At 35.3% G+C, this 21,716-nt stretch overlaps 1 long non-coding RNA gene across 1 annotated transcript; it reads right to left on the reverse strand.

Moving 5' to 3' along the window:
• Positions 1–1,175: 1,175 nt before the first annotated feature.
• LOC118238580 lies at positions 1,176–19,902 on the reverse strand. Its single transcript, XR_004769188.1, has 3 exons — positions 19,778–19,902; positions 14,913–15,064; positions 1,176–2,529 (listed from the first exon to the last, which is right to left on the reverse strand). It is a non-coding gene; the product is annotated as an uncharacterized LOC118238580 (long non-coding RNA).
• Between the last annotated feature and the right edge of the window lie 1,814 nt (positions 19,903–21,716).

A 21,716-nucleotide genomic window follows, 5' to 3' on the forward strand; every position in this document is an offset into this window, starting at 1 on the left:
TGAAATCTCCATTTGTGGCGGTTCTTGGCCACTAAGTCAGAGTATTGGGCGAAAGCCTGGAGATTTGGATGAACCACAAAACTCCTGGTCCTTTTCTGAGAGAATGTCTCTCACCTTTATTGTGGAGCAGCCTTATATACAAACTTACAAAAACCCAGGTCAAAGGGTTCACAACAGGATGTTGATCTCAGTGGGGTGAGGTCAGGCAAACAGGATGTACCTGTGGTTATGCTGGAAAACAACTCTTAGAGACCCCATAGGGGCTGGGTAACAACAACAGATAATTTGTTGAGAATTTGAATATATTTAACATGATGGTTTTCTAAAATAACTTGGAACTATTTGGAAGAGAACTTGGAAAAACTTTTCCTTCTTAATCCAGCAACTTTCATAGGATTCAGTAATAGGTAGAATTATAACATGTATTATAATTCAACTACATCATGTACAATTATATATTTAAATCATATATTGATATATAATATATAATTATACAATTTATGTACAATATGATAAAACATATAGAAACAAATTAAAATTATATTTCAATAACTTGAAATAATGACATAGCATTGTACACAAAGAGATCACAATGTGATACAGAGAGCAGAACAGAGTTAAAATCAGAATAATACAGGAGAAATAAAATGTTTCTTCTTGTAAGCTAGAATCTAGGAAAGAATGCTGAAACATGCACAGCTCACAACTTACCATTAACTAGTGTTTTCTACTGTCAATCAAGATATATCAGAGGGTATTTCACTTAATTCCCATGTTGAACTTTCCATTTCATTGCTTCTTTTAAAACACACAGGGAGGATAGGGAGTCCTGTGAGTCAGTAGCACAGATGGAGCTCTCCAATCAACTGCAGTCATTTGGTTTCAATTCCTGGGTATGAGACCTCTCACATCATTGGTTCCTAATGCATCACTAAGAAAAACAGATGTATCATGGACAAATACAACACAGCCTCCTAGGAATCTGTGAAGTTCAAGTGTCACATTCCACAAATAAGTGAATTTGCAGTGCCAAACAAAAAAATATCACAGAATTGATTTGCAAGCTGAAAAATGCATCCCAGCATCAAAATCAGCGCTAGGAGACAGAAAGTGAAGTTTTCAAGTAGACAGCAAGGATATAGGCTAATGTACCTGGATACAAGATCACTCCCTAGTTACCATGGCGCTTTTTTTGATTTGTATACTGGACATTATGTATCTTACATTCTTCCTTTCATCCATGATCATTTTCCTTGTTACTGTTGTATCATATGTGTAGTTGTGTGGAGGAAATGAATCACTAGCTCTGAAAGAGATCTCCAAGTTACATCAGGATTTGCTTTCCATCAGTGGTATTAATATCAATCTATGTACTAGTTCATTTACCAATCAAAGGGTGAATACATAACACAATTTAAATCAAATTAAAGTAGAGCTAATGCAATTCTCAGTAGAAAATGATCTTAGTAACAGGACTTGGGCTTATTCCAAATCTCAAATTCTCTGTCATATAACAAAAACACAATTTCACAATGACCAAGACAGATCTGACAGTTCCAGATATACAGGAGACAGAACCCATAGAAAAGAGCAAAGTCAGGGATTGTTTGATTCCCATTATTAGATATCTGTCTCACCACATCATGAAACCCATGTATCAAATGCCTTTTTCTGAAACCACTGCTTCTCTTTAAAGATGTGACATGGTTTATTTTTGTATCACATGTGAAAAGTATATAATTTTTTCATCATTTTATTTAAATTGGAAACAGGTTGTTTTATATGTCAAACCCAGTGCCTCTTCTTCTCCTCCTCCCTTGATTTGGAGGACTCTGCAGAGCGCCCATTGAGGGCCCTACCCTGCCTGGGGAGTGGTGGGTGGATGGGGTAGGGAGTAGGTTGCAGGTCATGGAGGAGGAATGGGGGTGAGGGGAGGGATAGGGAGAAGGGACTTACATGTGAAACAAGCTTGTTCCCTAACTTGAACTAATAATAAAATAAAATAAATTGGTAACAGGTTGTTTTAGATGTCAAACACCTTCCATCCCCTTTTCCTCCTCCCTCGATGGCATTAACACCACACCTATCTCACACCCTTTATGTTCCCCAGGGAGTATGACACCTTGCATGGGAGATCTTCACAATCTGTCTTATCCTTTGGGATAGGGCCTAGGCTCTCCCCGTGTGTCTAGACTGAGAGAGTGTCCCTCTATGCTGAATGGAATACCAAATTTCTTTCCTATGCTAGGGAGAAGTGCTGAACTAATGAACCCATAGATTGCAGAAGCCTTCAGACTGCCACCAACCTTCATGTGGTCCACAAGTGACCTATTCTGCTTTCCCAGGTATTAGTATGGTTACCCGGAACTCCCTCTTGTTCAGGTCAGCTTTTTCTGTGGGTTTCACCAGCTGTGTCTTGACACCTTTTTTCATCACTCCTCCCTCTCTGCAATTGGGTTCCAGAGTTCACTTCAGTGTTTAGCTCTTGGAGTCTACTTCTTTCATAAGATGCTGGGTAAAGGCCCTTATCTGAGAATTAAAGTGATGCAGTAAGTTCAAGAATAATTCAGTGGAGGTATTTGTATCTAAGATTAGAGATTCCTGTTTTGTGAGAAGGCCTATGCCATTGTGGTATTAGTCCTTACACTTCTGACTGACTAAAAATTTCATGTATGAACAATAGCAGAGAGTACTATCCCAGTCTCACAGGTGTCTTGAGTGATAATAAAGTTTAGCAAAGGATATTGACTTGTTTTCTTTGTGTTTCACAGCTTTTAATTTGCTTTCTTGGTTTGCTTTGCCAGTACATTTTGATTTATAGAAACACTTTTTTCATTTTTTTTTTTCATACTTGTCAACCCATTCCCACTGAGGCAGTGTATGAGCTTCATTGGCAATCAATTGGTAATAAATAATGGAAGAAAGATATTATACACATCCTTTGGAAATAAAAAAATAATACATCCAATTTCTATTTACTTTAGTATTTTGGTTTTTGTGCTTTGCATTGAAGCTGGTCTTAATTTGTGTTTCATACACTAGAGTCTGAGATTCCATGTATGAGAGCAGAAACAGGAAAACATCTGTATTGTGGAATCATCAAACTCTCCTGAATCTGCTGGAATTATTTTGCAAAATTTGTCAATACATATGTATGTGGATTTTGTAGGGGTTTTATGCAGACATGAAACAGCAGAACATATTATGTTATAGCCTACTAGGCTCTGTAGAATGACATTCACTACACATAATTTTATTATTTCTAAACAACTCTGAAGGAACACATCTTATGAGGGTCTAGTGATACACTGACAGTAAGTAAATGACTACATCCTTAAGACTCAGTATATTTCTGTATGACTCCGAGAGAATGAAACATTTATTTTGTGTAACTCTCCTCATTCTAGTCTCAGTATCATGTCCATTAATTCAACATGTGGTATTATATTTTTTCTTTAATTCTTTTTTTTGGGGGGGCATTCAGACAGGGTTTCTCTGTGCAGCTTCTGAACCTATCCAGGCAATTTCTTCGGATATCAGGCTGGCCTAGTACTCACAGACATCTGCTTGCCTTTGACTCCCAAGTGCTGGAATTAAAGGTGTGTGCCTCCAATGCCCAGCTAGCATGGGTATTCCTTCTAGCTCATGATCATACTCATAATCTTTATATTGAATTCTCTACTGATTATTGACCACTATGACAAAAATACATCTTAAGATTGCTAACTACATTCTCTTGTTGAATACTTATCTCATAAAGTGAAGAATTTTGTTTCTGCCTACTTTTTCCCATAAATATCCATATCAAACTATAGTCATATCACCTGTGGGCTATCCTGGTGATTGTCCAAAATTTCACTGGATGGATTTTGTTCTTTGTTGAAATTAGTATTTAGTAATATCAAATATGCTTTTCTGTAATACTGAAATTTGTAAGCATATTTTCTAATTTGTCTCTGGAGTTCTAGTGTGACATTATCGCATGCCTATGGCATAGAAGCAAAGGAAGTAATATATTACTCAAACCCTGTAGAAAACCATAGTACGAATGGTTCTGTTTTTACACTATGTCTCCAAATATTCTCTAATGCATTTCAATTAGTTACAAACTTTATATCATGATATGTATGAATTTATGTTGATTTTGCTATTCATATATATATATATATATATATATATATATATATACATGTTAGTACATACATATTTAATTACCTATTTTAAAATTTCTCATGGGTTTTGTATTTTTATTTTTCATACTATGTTCTGTTTCCCCATTCAATACAATATGTGCAATATAATTATTTTAATCATTTTACTTCATTGTGCATATACAAATGCACTATAATTCACCCACACTGTGTAAAGAACATGGTGATTAGGTGTAGCCATTTTTAACATTGAATTTTCAGAAATTAAAGGCCTATGTAAGATATGGTTCAGGAGAAATGGATCCATTCCATCTTAGCATCCAATGATGTCCTAGGTTTTTGTGCTAAGTGTGGAAAGTTGAGTGAGTTTCCCTTCTTTGTTACAATGATAAATTGTGATTTCATTGTGTTTAACCTTTTCTGGTTGTGTCTTTCTATGTAGTATATTAGAAAGTCTAGGGGAAAATATGGGTCTCTTTCATGAAATCTCTTGTGTTGTTAAAACATCTCAAATCATATAATTTTTCAATTTCCCTTGTGTTTTAAAAACACATTCCTATCTTAATTTTATCTCTGAAAAAATTGAAATAATACCTGACATTAATGCAAATTTAACAGCTTGCTATATGTGTCTAACTACTAAACTATAGTTCCTCATATCCTACAAAGTTTGAACCAGTAGCTTTCAAAGAGTATCACTTATGCTAGATTGTTAAATGAACTACATAGGTACATTAATTTAAGAGGGATAACAACCTATATGAACTATATTGCAACTAAAAGAACCTTAAATTCATATCAAGAAACAAAAGTCTATACTATTGTAATACATTTGAGACTAGTAGTTTTTACTAATTTAAAAATCAACTCAATAGATAACTATATCCCTATCCCTAGCCTGAGTGCTATGAAGCTGAGAAACTGAGCAATGTATCCACACAAATTACCTTGAGACAAATGCTGAAATATTTCAGGTAATGCAATAAGAATCAGTCCATGAAAGATTGTGTCATATGTATGTATGTGGGCATCATCAGAGAAGGTCCCCTTAGAGAACACAGAGATGCTACCTGGATGGCTGAGAGAATGATGTTCCAGGTAAGCAACATATTACCTGGATCACTTGGGTTGATAGTATAGACTAAGCAGAGACTTAAGAAAGAAATGGAATGTGAATGGAGCTGAGACTGGTACAGAGATTCCAAGGTTTTGTTGAGACTTTACTTGGGGTCATATAGTTAAACAATTGGAAAACTTTTGAGAGATATATTTGACTAATTTTAATGCAAAGAATGTCTACAAAGTTAAAATGCAACGTTGGTGATATAATAGAAAAGATAGGAAAAGAAGAGGTTAAACTGTGTAACTAGAAAGAAAAGTGGCAATATTTGAGGGGGCTTTAGTCCCTGTGGAACAACATATTGAAAGAAAGGAAAATTTTGTGTTAATGATATTTTGACAATTTTTAAGGTCTGTCACGATGCTCATAGAGGACGTCAATAATGCTGTAGGATAGATGAAGGCAGCTGATTCATTGTAGGCATCATTCATTGTCAAATATTCATTGCTATTTGTTCACTATGCTGTCCATTTATAAGATAAATTGCCTATTCCATTATATGAAACAAACAGGAGACCAAAAGCTAAAGTTTCGTATAAGCAGCACTTGTATGGAAAAAGGTAGATTTTCTCAAGGAGAGGCCTAAAATCATCCATAGTGTGGCATGGGTGTCTTTAATGTAGTAAAAGTAGTAATACGTACATGTGTCTTCCAGATAGACAGATTTATTGCATAGGTGTAGGTATTTTAAAAGACTCGTGTTAGAAAAATGAAACTGTATAAAATAGACTTAATTTACGCTGAGGATAATAAGCCTGATGTGGAAACATGTTAAAGATACAAGGACAACAGGAACCAGACCTTTAAATTCTGTCATTGGTGGAGGAAAAAATAGTTGCATTAAATTGATATAGGTCATGGAAGTGGTCTTACTCAGGGAAAATAAAATGTTGGATTTTGCACATACAACCCAGTCAATACATTCTGATTTCATTTCTATAAACTACTTACATGTGGAAGTAACAAATGGTGAAAATACATCAGAACCAGCCATGCTCTAGAATACGTGGCCTGTATTTTAATTAATTTATCATTAGTTGTTCATGGTCTGACCCTTTCTCAATCAGGTAACAATCCCTGCAGCCTTAATGTTAATTATAGTATAATGGCTCTGTAATTTAACCCATTGGTTTCCCTAAATGTTACATAATGCTGTTCTTTATAGATGGATAGCTTATTACTAAACCGGAGGCATATGTTGATATACCATTTCTGACACCAGAGATAATTGATTACAAAGTGGAGTCAGAAATAGGTTGACAACTAGTAGTTTATTGAGGAAAATGTAGTATATATTAAAGTGATCCCCTGAAACTATGCTTTCTATCTGACTTATTTAGTATTACTATTGCTGCTATTAAATGTCATGATGACAAGCAATTTGGAGAGGAATTGACTTTTGTGGTTTAAAACTCCTAAGCTCTGTAAATCATCAAAGAAAGTCAGGGTAGGAATTTGAACACAGCAGCAACCATTGGCAGGAGTGGATTCAAAGCCATGGAGAAGTGTTGCTTACTATTGATCTATTCATTACCTGTTTAGCCTGAATTCCTATAACATGCAGGAAAATAATCCCATTTGTTGGGCTCTCACACATCAATCATGACTTAAGAAAATGATATAAATGCATCCTCTTTCAATCTCTGAATGCTAATTTCTTAATTGAGGTTTCCCCACATCAGATAACTTCACCTTGTGTGGAGTTGAAAGAAAAGCATTCAGCACACTATATTAATTTAGTGGTCTTTAAGGTGTGCATGGGTAAAGTTTCCTTTCTTAGTTTTCATCTTTTTCCTCTCATGTTCTAATTAATTATGAAAATATTCAGTTTGTTACAACAGCCTGCATCAACAGAGAGATTCTGAGAGAAATGCCACAATGCTCCTTAATCTGATGGAGATGGAAAATTGTCAGACATTTATGAAACATTCTCTGAATCTCTAGGGCTCTAGAGAATTAATGTGCAATCAAATATGAGGACTTAAAAAAACACAAACAGAGTCAATGAAATGATATATATTATGAATTATTTTCTAAAATAAATCATTAATATTTTATTTCATTATTTATGAGCCTATGTGAAATAATCAATTTTAATTGGGTATATTCAGAACAGAGATTGGAAGGGTCATTTCATTCTTAATTTCAATCAGCTGTGTGAATAGCACTCTAATAGATGTAAATATATTATATAATATTATGATTCAAGGACATAAAAATGCCACTCTTAGAAAATGACAAAAACAGATCAAAAGAGTAAACAGCCAGATGACCTAGACAGCCCAGAGTCACAATCAGGAAATTCCTGAAAGTGATGCAGCTTTCTAAGTGATAGCTAATATAGAGATAAAAGCAGCTGGGCATTTAATTATTAGACAGTTTTTTCTACTGAAAAATGAAGAAGAGAGAAGGGTACATTACACATTATACTGTTTTCCCATTAACATTACCCTGCTTCTTTCTCAATGCACAGAGGAGAGAGAGATAGATGAATCTACATCTCTGATGAAAATCGCCAATATAACATCAAGGTTTGCTTTTCATTGTTGGAATTGAGGCCACACTCTTTATTGTTTCATATTTCAAGCACAATTTGACTGAACACACCCCTTCAGGGAGAGAGAACACAATTGTCAATAGCACAGTTTCATACCAGACCAGACAGACTCTGGATACCTTCCAAGTCTCAGTTGGTTCTGCATGTAATAAAATCCCAAGTTTATATTGGCCCAGTGAAACAGACTCTCTTCCTCACATATACAGGTCACAGAATTCATGGAAATTGTAGAATTCAGGGATTCTTTGATTCCCTGGATTACAGCTCTGAGTCTTCCTTATCCTGTCACCCTTGTAGTAAATATCATCATGTTACTGACACTACTGCTTCTCTTTAAATTTGTGGCATTAATGTTTCAGAATCAATTGCTGCAGATTCTGTAAGAAAAATAATTCTGTCTGTAGTATATGACACAGCCTAGGGGAGTTCTGCACTTTCCTCTCCTCTGGAAGATCTATTGAGGGGAATGACTATAATATTTTAGTTTTATTCATGAAACCTTTGAGTGACTGAGATTTTCAAGAAGTAAGATTTCATACACTACACTAGCTGGTGCCCAAGGCTCTCCATGGACAATAAAATGTGGAACAGGAAATTAAATTGTTATTATCCTGTTCCCATTAGGTGCCAAAATGTTCAAGATTAAATTCATGATTTTCGTTGTCACTGCATTTTGGCATCCAGAATTAGTTTGACTTGATTTGTTCTTACTTGTCAGAATATTCCTAACTATGACATCAGACATTCCATTAGCATTGTTGTAAATCAGTTGTTTATTGATGATAGTAGAGAGATATTAAACACTTGCTTTTAAAATAATTAACACACCAGATTTCTTAGTTCTTTGAAATGTTGCTTTGCATGTTTGAACTGGTGCTGATCTTACTTGTGTCTCCTACATGAGACTTGAATTCCTATGTGTAATAGTAATTATGAGATTGGAAAACATTGGTAATTTGAAATAATTAATCTCCTCTCAATATGTTGAAAACTTTCTGCCATTTTACTAATGCCAATGTAGGTGATTTTAGATTGGGTTTTGATGAAGCCATGAAACAGAAGGACATATAACAATCAAGCCACTTAGGATGTATAAAATTACTAGTGAAATATTGAATATCATTGTCTTATTTACCAACTAGTGCCTAAAGGGACATATCTCATTACGGTGAAGTGATGCATAGATTTGTAGGAATATCATTGTATCATTAGAACTCAATTTATTTCTGTATGATTTTTGTAGATTGAATAAATTTCTTTTGTATATCTGTCATCATTGAAGTATCAAATTCCTGGTCTTTAAAGTAGCTTGGGTTTTCCCTTCAAATGGTCTTAATCATTTTCCTCATAATTACTTAATTTCTCCTGTGAATTTTGGCCACAATGACAAAAATATATCTGAAGATTGCCCACTGTTGTCCCTTGCTGGCTAAGTAGCTCATGCAAATGAGGATTTATTCCTGATAAATTAATCCACAAATGGAGATTAATCTTCAGGAAATCCCAGTGAAGCATCTAAATGGCAGCAGAAAGATTTCTGTTCTATTATAAGTTTTAAAACTTCAAAAATGGGTCATTTGTGTCATATTGGGTTGTGTATTCTTATTTTTGGTATTGTCAGTGAAGGTCCATTGTAGCACTGTATCCATGCTTTTCACATGAAGTTAGCCAAAAAGATATGCAATGTTCCTGAGTTTTCTATCACTCTGCAAAATAAGGTTTTCAGTTTTCACTATATGTGTCCAAATATACTTGGATTCATTTGAATTATTTACAAATATTTATGTTAATGTATGTGTATATCTTGAGTCACTTACATGTACATATTTTTTTTCATTTTTTAATTTTTTTATTAGTTCAAGATAGGGAACAAGCTTGTTTCACATGAAAGTCCCTTCTCCCTCTCCCTCCCCTTACCCCATCCCTCCTCCCCCATCCCCAACCTTAGCCCCACCCCATCTCCCCACCAATCCCCAGGCAGTGTAGGGCCCTCAATGGCCCTCTGTCTATTTTCCCATTCAAATGCAACTAACTGTTCTGTATCTATTCACAATAGGGAACACATATGAATTAGTAAATTCAAGGATTATTTGATTCCTTGTACAACTGTGATTAACCTGATCTTGTCACCTCTACAGTAAGGAGATTCCTCCTTATTGAGCTACTCAATTTCTTGAAAACTGAGAAATTTGTTTCAATTCAAGGTCAGCGGTACATGCATTAAAACTACTTCACTTGAGGATTATGTATCTGACATAGACTAGAGGAGTCCTGCTGTTTCCTCTACCCTAGGAGTTCCATTGTGAGACTGGCTATTACATTGTAGTTTTATTCATGAATTCTTTGAGTGACTGAAATTACAAGCAGTAATATCTGCAAAAATGCATGTGAAAGATACAGACCGATCTGAACCACTTGCACAAACAATGGTTGTCTTGAATAGAACAGCACACAGGCACAATCATTTAGCAGGAAAGGGTACATACAAACCTACACAACACATTGTCACTCTCACTGTGCTCTGACAGGCTATACATAGCCTTTGTCAGGATTCAGATTAACAGTGTCTGCAAAACTTTGTCATAAATCCCTGCCCTTCACTACCATCTGCAATACAACAGTCTTTGTTATGGTAGGGTCAAGTCATTGGATATAGTCTGTATGGTACACTTGTGACCAGGAATACCCAGACCAGATTCTTCAACCCTCATATCTATAGTTTTGAAAGGAAAGTGATCAGAATAGCAGACATTAGGTGATTCACATTTGAAATTTAAAAGGTCTTCTCATCACTTTAATCTGTTCCATCATTCAAATATTGAAACCAATGCAAAATACATATTAATACTTCCATTATATAAGGGTAAATATAAAGCTGAGTATAGTATTTAACTTTATTTCATCATATATATATATATATATATATATATATATATATATATATATTATCCTGAGATAAAACATTAATATATTTAACAAGTATTACTCAACACACCATGAGTTGGTAGATTATAATACAGAAAATTCTATAAGCAGAATAAGGAAAAATCATTTCAAATTGAGGAAGGAAAATAAGTCTGCACTACAGTTTCTGTGTTAAAAGCAAATATGTTAACGTCTTCATCCATTAATATGATATCATCTGAAATCTGCTCTCAGTCAATATGTAATCCCAAATGTTAGCTTGTTTTATTTGATATCCTAAAACATAGTCAATAATTTGCAATTAATTATATTCAACTTGGCATTTGCAATATTTCCAGGTTTATAATCCATTAGCAAATACGGTTTTTCCTTATGATTTTTCTACATTAGGTATTTTTATTAGTTCAAATTAGGAACAAGCTGCTTTCTTAACTTGTCAATCCCTTCCCCTCTCCTTCCCCTCTAGCCTTACCCCCCACCTGCCTGCCATTACATCTTACTTCTGCTACCCAGAGACAGGAGAGCCCTCCCTGGGAGTTCTCCAAATTCCACCACATCATTCTGAGCCTGGCCTAAGCCATGCCCCAGGTGTACAGGATAAGAGAGCATCCAGTATAATGAATGCTATTAAAAAAGACAGAGCTTACCTACAACTGGAAGATTGTCTTCTCTAAAACATGAAATCAAAGTATTTGTAACTAAAATTTGTGTCAGCATCTGGTTAAGAATTATTCACTTTGTTTGTGTCTGATGTGGTAGAAATCACCAATTACTTGGCTTTTCATGCCCCAAAACATGGGTACATAGGTCTATACTGATTGACCTTATTACTTTACAATAACAAAATTAGATGTGTTAAGAGGTAGATTAGATGTGTCTTAGAAACTGTAGGGAGTGTCCAGACACTCCCTACAGAAAGGGATATGAAACAATGTATACATATAGAAATATTTCTGAAGTGAAATACCTATATCTCTCATCACTGTGTTGTTTTAGAAAATGAAAGATGTATCTTGATACAAATGAGGTACTTCTTAGACAAAGTGTAAATATTAAGTAGTAATGTATGTTTATATAAAATGAAATCATGGACGTATAACTTATTACTTCATGCAATGATTACAGAAGTCATGATTCATGTGTTATTCTAATTTTCCATAATATTTCATAGTATTTTTATTACTCAATTGAAATTACACTTTTTCAAGTTACCTGCAAGCATACATGTAACAAAAATTTTTGTTGCTATTGTGTTAGTCTCCCGATTAACTCTTCTGAATAATAATTTTCAGTCCCTTACACAGGACTTATATAATTTGGCAGCATCAATCACATGTGGCTTAATTTTTTTCAAATTGTCAATTAAATAATTTGTTATGACACATTAAACATCTTTACAAAGTTCATATAGTATTACAATATTCTTATTGACTACTTTGATTGAGTCTTAACTTTTTGCTGAGTGTTCCAATTCTGGTACTTGTTTTCACCAGTAAATCTCTAATGTTATGCATATGATTATTGCTATCCACACACACAGAGTGACACCCAGACACACAATTCCTTATATTACTGTGTCATTGAGAACAAACATCATACCCATTTTGAGAATATATGCTCACATTATTATTACTATTTTTTAAATTTTTTTCTATAATGTTTTTGGATTCTAATATAACAAAGCCAAATGTAGTAGGCAAAATATATGAGGGTATATAATGTTAATATAGGATCATATGTTCTCTTTTCCTACTACAAGGAGGCACATGTATTTATTTAGATTAAACATTCCTTTTAGAATATTGGCCATAGCAATATTAAATTATCTTATACAATAGGAATAGGAGTATATATTTTACAGACTACAATCTCCAATAATGATTTTAATTTCAGAGTTGCATTATATTTATGTATATTCTGAAGCTGTTTTTAATAAATAAGAGTTTAGCTACATAAAAATTAATGATGACAGAGTATACATAATAATTAAACCACAATTACCATTCCATCATTTCAGCGCTAAGAGTGGTCTGTTGTAGGGGGGAATGCTACCCATGCCAGTTTGAGAGCTGGCACAAGTGATGATGACCACATATATTTGGACATTTTCAGAGTGATGTAGCAAGGCTGTAAATAAGAGTGTCACATGCATGTGGTTCTCTCTTTTCCCTCACCTACCTGGTAGTACATAACTGGTTTTGTCTCATGAGTATTTTCCTAATAACCCACATGTTTTTCAAACTAGTTCTGACTCCATTAACATCTAATTTAATCGCATTCTGCATTAGTGTGTGTGTGTGTGTGTGTGTGTGTGTGTGTGTGTGTGTGTGTGTGTGTGTGTGTGCTTAATAAAAAACACCAACTGGGATAAGGATGACAAACACTTGAATAAAAGTTTGCATATAACTGTTAGACAGTGACTCCTGTGGTCAATACAGTTTCTTTTTTGATGTTTTTAATTCAAATTCTTTAGTTACTACTCATATTTAAATGTCCACCCCCCATTCCCTTGCCCTTCCATCCTCTCATGTTCCGCCCTAGCCCTCCAACCCATCCCCCAGCTCCTCCTGAGGGATAGTAAGGCCCTATTACAGGGACCTTCAGACTCTGTCATATCATTTAGTGGAGGGCCTATGCCCTTTTTTCTGTGTCTGCCTTGTAATAGTATCCCTTCAGAGGGAATGTGCAACCAATGTCAATTTGTGCTCTAGGGTTAAAGACTAGCTCCACTGTAAGAGGTCCCATATGATGTCTTGGTCTCATAGCAACCACATTTAGAATGGTTGGTTCCATCCAATGCTATTTCCCCTGATTTATGACTAGGCTCTCCATGCTCTCACTAGGTCAGCTCAACTGTTTCAGCTGGTTTCTGCAGCACCATCTTGGCTCCATTGCTCATCCCTCCTCCCTCTTCGCAACTGGATTCCAGAAGTATGGTTAAGTGCTTAGCTGTGGGTACCAGTTTCTCTTTGAATAGCTACTGGAAGAAGGCTCTAGGAATTATAGCCAAGGTAGAAATCAATCTCATTATAAGAGAAGGGCATCAATGACATCTTTCCTACCACTGCTAGGATTCTTATTTGGGGTCATTCCTGTGGCTCCCCTATCATTTACCCTAAACCTGACCTCTCTCCATACCTGCACAGTCTCCCTCTCTCAAGGCATCTCCTTTGTTGCCCTCCTCTACTCCTCCCCTGTCTCAGTCCTTTTGCTCTCCTCTGTCCTCCCGTTATTCCATTCCCACCTCCAAGGTACACATTGTTGATCATGTGAACTGTGAGAACAGGGACTCTCAAACATCTCTGCATTTAAAACAGCAAAACTTACTTATTGTTCAACTATCAGAAATGTGTATGCAGAGGTTTCTGTTTAGCACAATCCAAGACCATTCAGTCACAAGAAAACACAGAGAAGCTTATGTTGATTGTAAAAAGATTGGCCAAATGCTCACACTTTTTTTGCCAAGATTTTTCTTATGATATCCCATTTCCATTAATGTGTGTAGCTACATGTGGTCTTTGATTACAAGTGAATACCTCAGCTTCCTGACTTCTCAGTAGTTGCAAGGTGTATTTCATGAGACTCATTATCTGTGTTTCTCTCCCAAACTACATTTTCTACCTGTCTACATCCTACCTCTTCATTGCTTTAAACAGCATTACACATTAACCAATAAGAGAAACACTTATTCACTGCATATAGAAGAACATAACAATCATCCCCTATCATCTGTCTTATTAAAAATGAATTTTTTATTTCCTTTTCACTACATGCTTTATTTAGATAAGGGACAAAATTGTTTAACATGTCAATCCCAGTTCCCGCTCCCTCCCCTACTAGCCTGCCTTGCACTAACACCCTATATATTCCATACACTTTCAGCTCCCCAGGGAGGTTGTGCCCTTCCATAGGGGGTCTCCAGGGTCTGTCATAGACTCTGGGATAGGGAATAGGCCCTCCCCCATGTGTCTAGGCTGACGTAATTTCCCTCTATGTGAAATAGCAGCTGAATGTCCATTCCTATGCTAGGGAAAAGTACTGAACTACTAAAAGAGGCCCTATATATTTCTGAGGCCTCTACCCTGACACCCAAATTCATGGAGCCAGTATAAATTCCATGCTGGTTTCCCAGTTATCAGTCTTCTGGCCAAGAACTCACCCTTGTTCAGGACATCTGTTTCTGTGGGTTTCACCAGTTTGATCTTCACTCTTTGCTCATCACTCCTTCTCTGCAACTGCATTCCAGAAGTTCAGTTAAGTGGTTAGCTGTTGTTTTCTGCTTCTACCTCCATCAGCTACTGTATGAAGGCTCTGGGATGGCATAAAAATTAGTCATCAATCTCATTATCAGGGAAGGGCATTTAATGTAAACTCTCCACTATTGCTTAGATTGTTATTTGGTGTCATCCTTGTAGATCTCTGGACATTTCACAGTAACAGATTTCTGTTTACACCTGTAATGGCTTCCACTATTATGATATCTTATCTTGATCTTGTCCCCCATCTCAGTCTTTCTTGACCCTCATGTCCTCCTCTCCTATCCTCTTCTCCCATCCAATTTCTCCTGACTCCCTCTCCCCTCATGCCATGTTCCTAAATTTCTCAGGATATCTTGGCACTTTCCCATTCTCTGAGGGAGCATATATGCCTCTTCAAGAGTCAGGATTGATTCCTAGCTTCTCTGGTGATATTGATTGTTGGCTGGAAATACTTTGTTCTATGCATAGAATACGTATATGTGTGAGTATCGACCATGTTTGCCTTTCAGTGACTGGGTTGCCTCTATCAAAATGTTTTTTTTTTTTTTTTTTAGTTCCAATCATTTGCCTGTGAACATCTATGCCCCAAATACAAAGCACACAATTTCCTAAAGGAAACATTACTAAAACTCAAATAAAACATGACTTCACACACTTATATTGCAAGACTTCAACACCCCATTCTCAACTCTAGAGAGGACCACCACACAGAAATTTTACAAAGAAAGAAAGTAAATGACACATGTTATGACCCAATTGTGTTTAACAGACATCTATATAACATTCCATCCAGTCAAAATATATAATTAAAAGCACAACTGAAAGGTCTAGAACAAAAATAAACAAACTCACCCTGGAGTAGTGGAAGCCAGTAAATTATCAAATTGAGTGTTGAAATTAAGAAAGTAGTAACAATTAAAAAAGTAGTAACAAAGAAAACAATACAGAATCAATGTAACCTTTTGATTCTTAATTTCCTTCCTTTTAATAGACACTACCTTCACACAGATATCCTTTCCTTTGGTTACTAAAATGCATATGCTCATTGGAGACAATGTTTTCTGTGTCTAAAAATAATTGTGCATTGAATGGATTGATCAGGTGTCCTTGGAGGAAACATTGGCGGTTCTTGTCCTTTCAACATTTGTGTAATTGTGAATAATCCTTCTATCTTGCACAATATGCAAGGGATGTTTATTTGGTAAACAATGCCTGATAGCAAGGAATGTATTAATGATATGCTCCCTTGAAAGACACACTCTCTAAGAAAAAGTTTTGCTTTACACAAATCCCACATAGTCGCCTGGGAATTTGTGAATTTCAAGTAAGAGATTCAACAAATATTTGCATTTGGTAATTTGACACAGCATATCAGAGCATGTATCAGCAAGCTGTAATGGCAGCACAGACTTAAATTCAACCATCACAAGGCCAGATGGGACGCTTCCATGTAGATATCTTCAATGTAGGCAAAAGATTATAAAATCACCCCCTAATTGCCAGGAATATTTTTATCTTTTAATTACTTTATTCAGTAACTAGTATAAATTACACTTTTCCTGTTATTCATTTCATGTTACTGTTTCTCAGGAGGCACATATTTAGTTTAGAGGGAGAAATGAATCAGTAGCTCTGAAGGATATCTCCAAGATTGCCTCTAGTTTTTCTTTTTCATTTGTGGATTGAGATCACTCTCCTAATTTATTCAGATGAAAAGCAGAATTTGAATGCACCCAGACCAATAGAGAGAGCTTACAAGTTGTGAGAATTGCAGTTTCTTACCAGACAGATTCTGGCTACCACAAAGTTCTCATTAACTCCATGAGATTGTAGTTATGTACATTAAATAGCAGATTGACTGAAATTATAGCAGTAACATTTATAGACACTACCCTGTCACCTAAATTTTCAATTGATAACACAATATAACACTGGAAATTCTTTTTATCACCTTGTTCATATCAAGTTCTCAGAGGTTCAACTTTGCATTCAGCATTCATATTGTCACTGCATTTTGGCATATAAAAATATTTTCATGATTTGATCTTACATGTCAGCAAATTACAATCTTTAGGATCAGTTATGGCATGTGTATCGTCAGAAACTAATGGTTTATTGATGATGGCTGAGAGACATTAAACACCATACTTCTTTGTTCTTACTTTGGTAGTTTATGAATGCTTTAAACCATGACATCATGAGGTGTTCCTCCTATGGCAGACTCTGAGTTATTATGTCTGATAGTAAAGTTGAGGCTGGAAATGATTGGTTCTTTGGAATCATTAATCACCTGAAAGTGTTGGAATCTTTTGGCCATTTTCTCAATACAAGTATGTGACATTCCATATATTTATGATGAAGGCATTAAACATCAGAACATAGGACACCATGAATATAGGTTCTCTAGAAAAACCTTACTTACATACTTCTCTTTTATTTTCCCACTTGTGCCTGATGTACAAACATTGTGTACATCAATATTTGACTCATATTCAGTTTATTTCAGTATGCCCTGACAGAATGAAATAATTTCCCTTTTTTATATTGGTCATCATTTTGGTGTCTGATGCCTGGCAATTAAAGCAGCTTGTGGTTTTTCTACCAACTAATGGTCTTGAAAGAAAAACTCATAATTATAGTTTTTCTCAGTTTTTGGACACAGAGACAAAATATACCTAAAAATCACTTAGTATGTTTTTTTCTATTAAGGCATGTAGCACGTGGGAGTGAGGGATTTCATTTTTACTTACTTTTAAGCCACTAACATACACATTAACCTTGAGTTAAATAAACTGTATCCCATCAAAGTGCAGCTTGTAAAGAGCACAAATGAAATTTTTCATGATGACATAATCATAGAGGAATATCAAACGTACATTCTTATCCTCATAATTCAAGTTCCACATCTACATAGGAATATCTCTGAATACCAAATGTGTCCATGTATGGATGCCTTTAGCCAAGAACTAAAACAAATAGATCATTACAGGATCCTGACTGAGAAAACTATTGCACTTCAAGGTTAAGTGGTTAAATTTTTCCATATCTCTCCATATAAAATAAACGCCATATCACTGGGAATAGAACTAAGAAATGCAATCAGTAATTAGAGTGACTTTTCACCTAATAAAGTAATGAGGAGCATAGTTGTACTGGTTTTTCAGAATTGCTTTACATTTGGAACACTCATGTTCCAGCAAATGTATGTATTTTAATGCACATAAAACCACATTAAAAATTAAGTATTATCAAAGATAACAAAAAATAAGAAACAAAATTAAAAGTGATTATTGAAGTTAAAGAGAAATTCTATTGTTGGGAAATATGTGGATTCTTCAAAAGAACATTGTCATCGATTAATATTAATAAATATATTTGAAAATGATAAAAAACGAGGCAATAACCTATTAGGATTTGTATTACAGAAATTTATTTGAGAATTAAAGACAATTAAAATCTTCTTTCTAAAATAAGAAATCATTAATTTATTTCTTTTTGTGAAGACAATGTAAGAGACTGTGATTCAGGTAAATCAATTTGGCAGATAGATTGAAAAAACAATTTTGCTTCAAATGAAGCAGATTTTATTTATGACTCATATGTAATTATGTATACATATGGGACAGATGGCATTATAATTTACTGACATAAAATATATTTGTAAATTGCATGAATGAATATGACATAATTTGCATAAAATACACTACACATATAATTCAACTATAAAAACATAGAAAATTAGGAACAGAAATCACAAAGAGGATGCATGCAGAAACACTCGGCAAAAATATGTCTCAATCATGAAAAACCTGACAGGTCAGTAGACAGTCTGGCATATAGTTTCAATATCGGCAAAAGCAGGGAGAAATTTGCTCAGCCACCAGGCAGCATTAGGCAGTGCTGTCTACTACGAAATAGCGGCAGAGGAATAGTTCAATTATATTTCATCCTGTCTTCCCACTACAATTACCCTGATTCTTTCCCACAAAAAGGGGGGAGGGAGAGACTGATGAATCAGTAGCTCTGATGGATAGCACCAAGAACTGCAGTCATTTGTTTCCATGCCTGGGTTTGTGTTCTCTCTCCTGATTCGTCCCTAATGCACGTCTACCTGCATGTACTCCTCCAATAGGAGGCATTCACATCTTATAAAAATGACACAAGTGGAGGATTTTTCCAGCCAGGCTCCTGGCTAAAATCCAGCTCTGGCTGGATTTAGGCCAAGCTTGGTTGAAAACAACCCCAGAGAATGCAATCTGTCCCAGAGAACTCCAGGAGACCGGGGCAATTAAAACCTAGGATAGGGTAGGTGATTGGTGATATTTCCCACAATCCATGATTAACTGGTGCTGTTTGCTGGGAAGAAAATATACCCCTGTCGCGGAAGCCATGGCTTCAGTTTTAATATCTGTGATTACTGGCTCACTCGTGGAACATGCATTATGTGCAAGGAAGCTTTACTTTAGCTCAATAATTGGCGAACACATGCTTTTGCTGATTAAACATGCCCATGGAGGACACAATGTAAATGGCTACATTAGTGAGAATAATTACTTAGCCATCTGATACTCTGTGAATTTGAAATGCCAGTTTCCACAAATAAGTGCATCTGTCGATTCTGACATGACATCAAAAATCACTTCAATCCAGCTGCAGTTCACAGCTCCGAATCATAATCAACTGTCAGAAGCCTGAGATTGAGGATTTCATATAAATTTCCTGGATATAGACCCAAGCTGCTGGATAAATATCCATCCCTACTTACCCCAGGATGCGTTTCTATTTTGTTTGTTATTGTATGCATGACCTAGGATGAGTTTCATATTTTCTGTTATCCAAATTCTATTTTGTGGTTTCTCTGGCAGCACACGTTTACTTGTGAGGGAGAAATGAATCAGCACCTCGGAAGCAGATCTGCAAGCTTTTCTAAGGACTTTCTTTCCATTGGTGGAAATGAGATCACTCTCTTTATTGGTTCCCTATACCCAGCAAAATTTAAATGCACACAGACCTTCACTGACAGGGAAGGAGAAATTAAATGTCAGAATTACAGGTTCTTACCAGTCAGTCTTTGGCTGTGTTATGAAATTCAATTGCTCTTAGGCATAAAACAACAACAATAACAAAAAAAAAAAAAAACAAAAAACAAAAACACTGTGTCTGTTTCCCCAGACTAATGCAACTAACACTTCCTGATATATGCAGGAGACACTACCCATACATATTAGGACATAAAGGGATTGTTTTATACCTTTAGTACAGATTTAATTAACCTGATCTTGTCACTAGTAGAACAATGAGATTCCTGCTTATTCAATTTATTTTCTTTAAAATTGTGAAAACTATTTGTGGGACATGAAATGCTGCAGTACCTAGAGTAATAATATATCACTTGAAGATTTAGAATCTGACATACCCTAAGGGAGTCTTGCTGTTTCCTCTACCATGGCATATCTATTTCGGAATGGAGAATACATTACAGTTTTATTTATGAAATCTTTTGAGTAATTGAAAGTACAAGTAGTAACATCTGTAAAGGTGCATGTGAAGGATATAAACATATCTGTACTCCATGCATGAACAATGATTTTGATTGAAGTGAACTGCATACAAGCAGAATCATCTAGCAGATAAGGATAAACACAAATCTCCTATAGTCACTGTAAAGCTTACTGTTCTCTTATAGTCTAGAGTTAGCTTCTGTGCAGAATTCATCTTGACAATATCTACAAAACATTGGCTTAACGCTATGTTCTCCATTAATGTCTACCAAAGAGCGAAATTGTCCTGCGAGTGTCAAGTCATGGGGTATATTCCTCACAGGATGTGCATAATAGGATTGCTCAAACCCAATTCTTGATCCCACGGTTGTTTAGAACAGAAAGGAAAATGATCAAGATACCAGACACTAGGTGGTTTAAACTTTTCATTTAGAATTTAAAAGGTCTTCTCATCCCTTTAATCTGCTACATCACTCAAATAGTGAAACCAGTGTAAAACATATATTAATAATTTTTATTACATACTTCTGAAAATAAAACTGACTTTAGAATTTGCCTTCATTTCCTCATTTTTATGTGTTTTATACAGATGTAAAATGTTAACATATTTCTAGACAAGTTACTTCTTACACAACCATGACAAGATAGAATATAATAGAGATAATTGCATGAACAGAATAAGGAAAAAAGACCTCGATGTGAGGAATTAAAATTAGTGAGATGTACAGTTTCTTGGTTAAAAACAAACATGTTAACATCATGGTGCATTAATATGATATCATCTGAAAAGGGACACAGTCACCATATAAGACCAAAGGATGGGCTTTTTATGTGTGATATCCTAAGAAGAAAAAGAATTTATTATAAAATGTATTTGACATTTTCATTTGTTCACTTTTAGAGTTTATGGCCCAGTGCTATTTACACTAATGATTGTTCTCCATCAGAATCATGTAAAATATTTCCAGCATTATGAAAGCTAATCAGAAAGGACAGAGTTTATCTGCAACCAGATGTTTACTTGTCTATATCATGAAATCAAAATATGAAGATGTTAGATGTGAGAACAGGGTCCTCAAACACTCCTTTACATAAAACAAAGGAAATCAGTTATTGATCAACAAAAAGCAATGTTTATGCAGAAATTTCTGTCTGCCCAATAGTGAGGTGGTTCAGTCACAAATAACACCACAGAGGCTTATG

Source organism: Cricetulus griseus, chromosome 3 (genome assembly GCF_003668045.3).
Source record: "Cricetulus griseus strain 17A/GY chromosome 3, alternate assembly CriGri-PICRH-1.0, whole genome shotgun sequence".
Taxonomy (NCBI): Eukaryota; Metazoa; Chordata; class Mammalia; order Rodentia; family Cricetidae; genus Cricetulus; species Cricetulus griseus.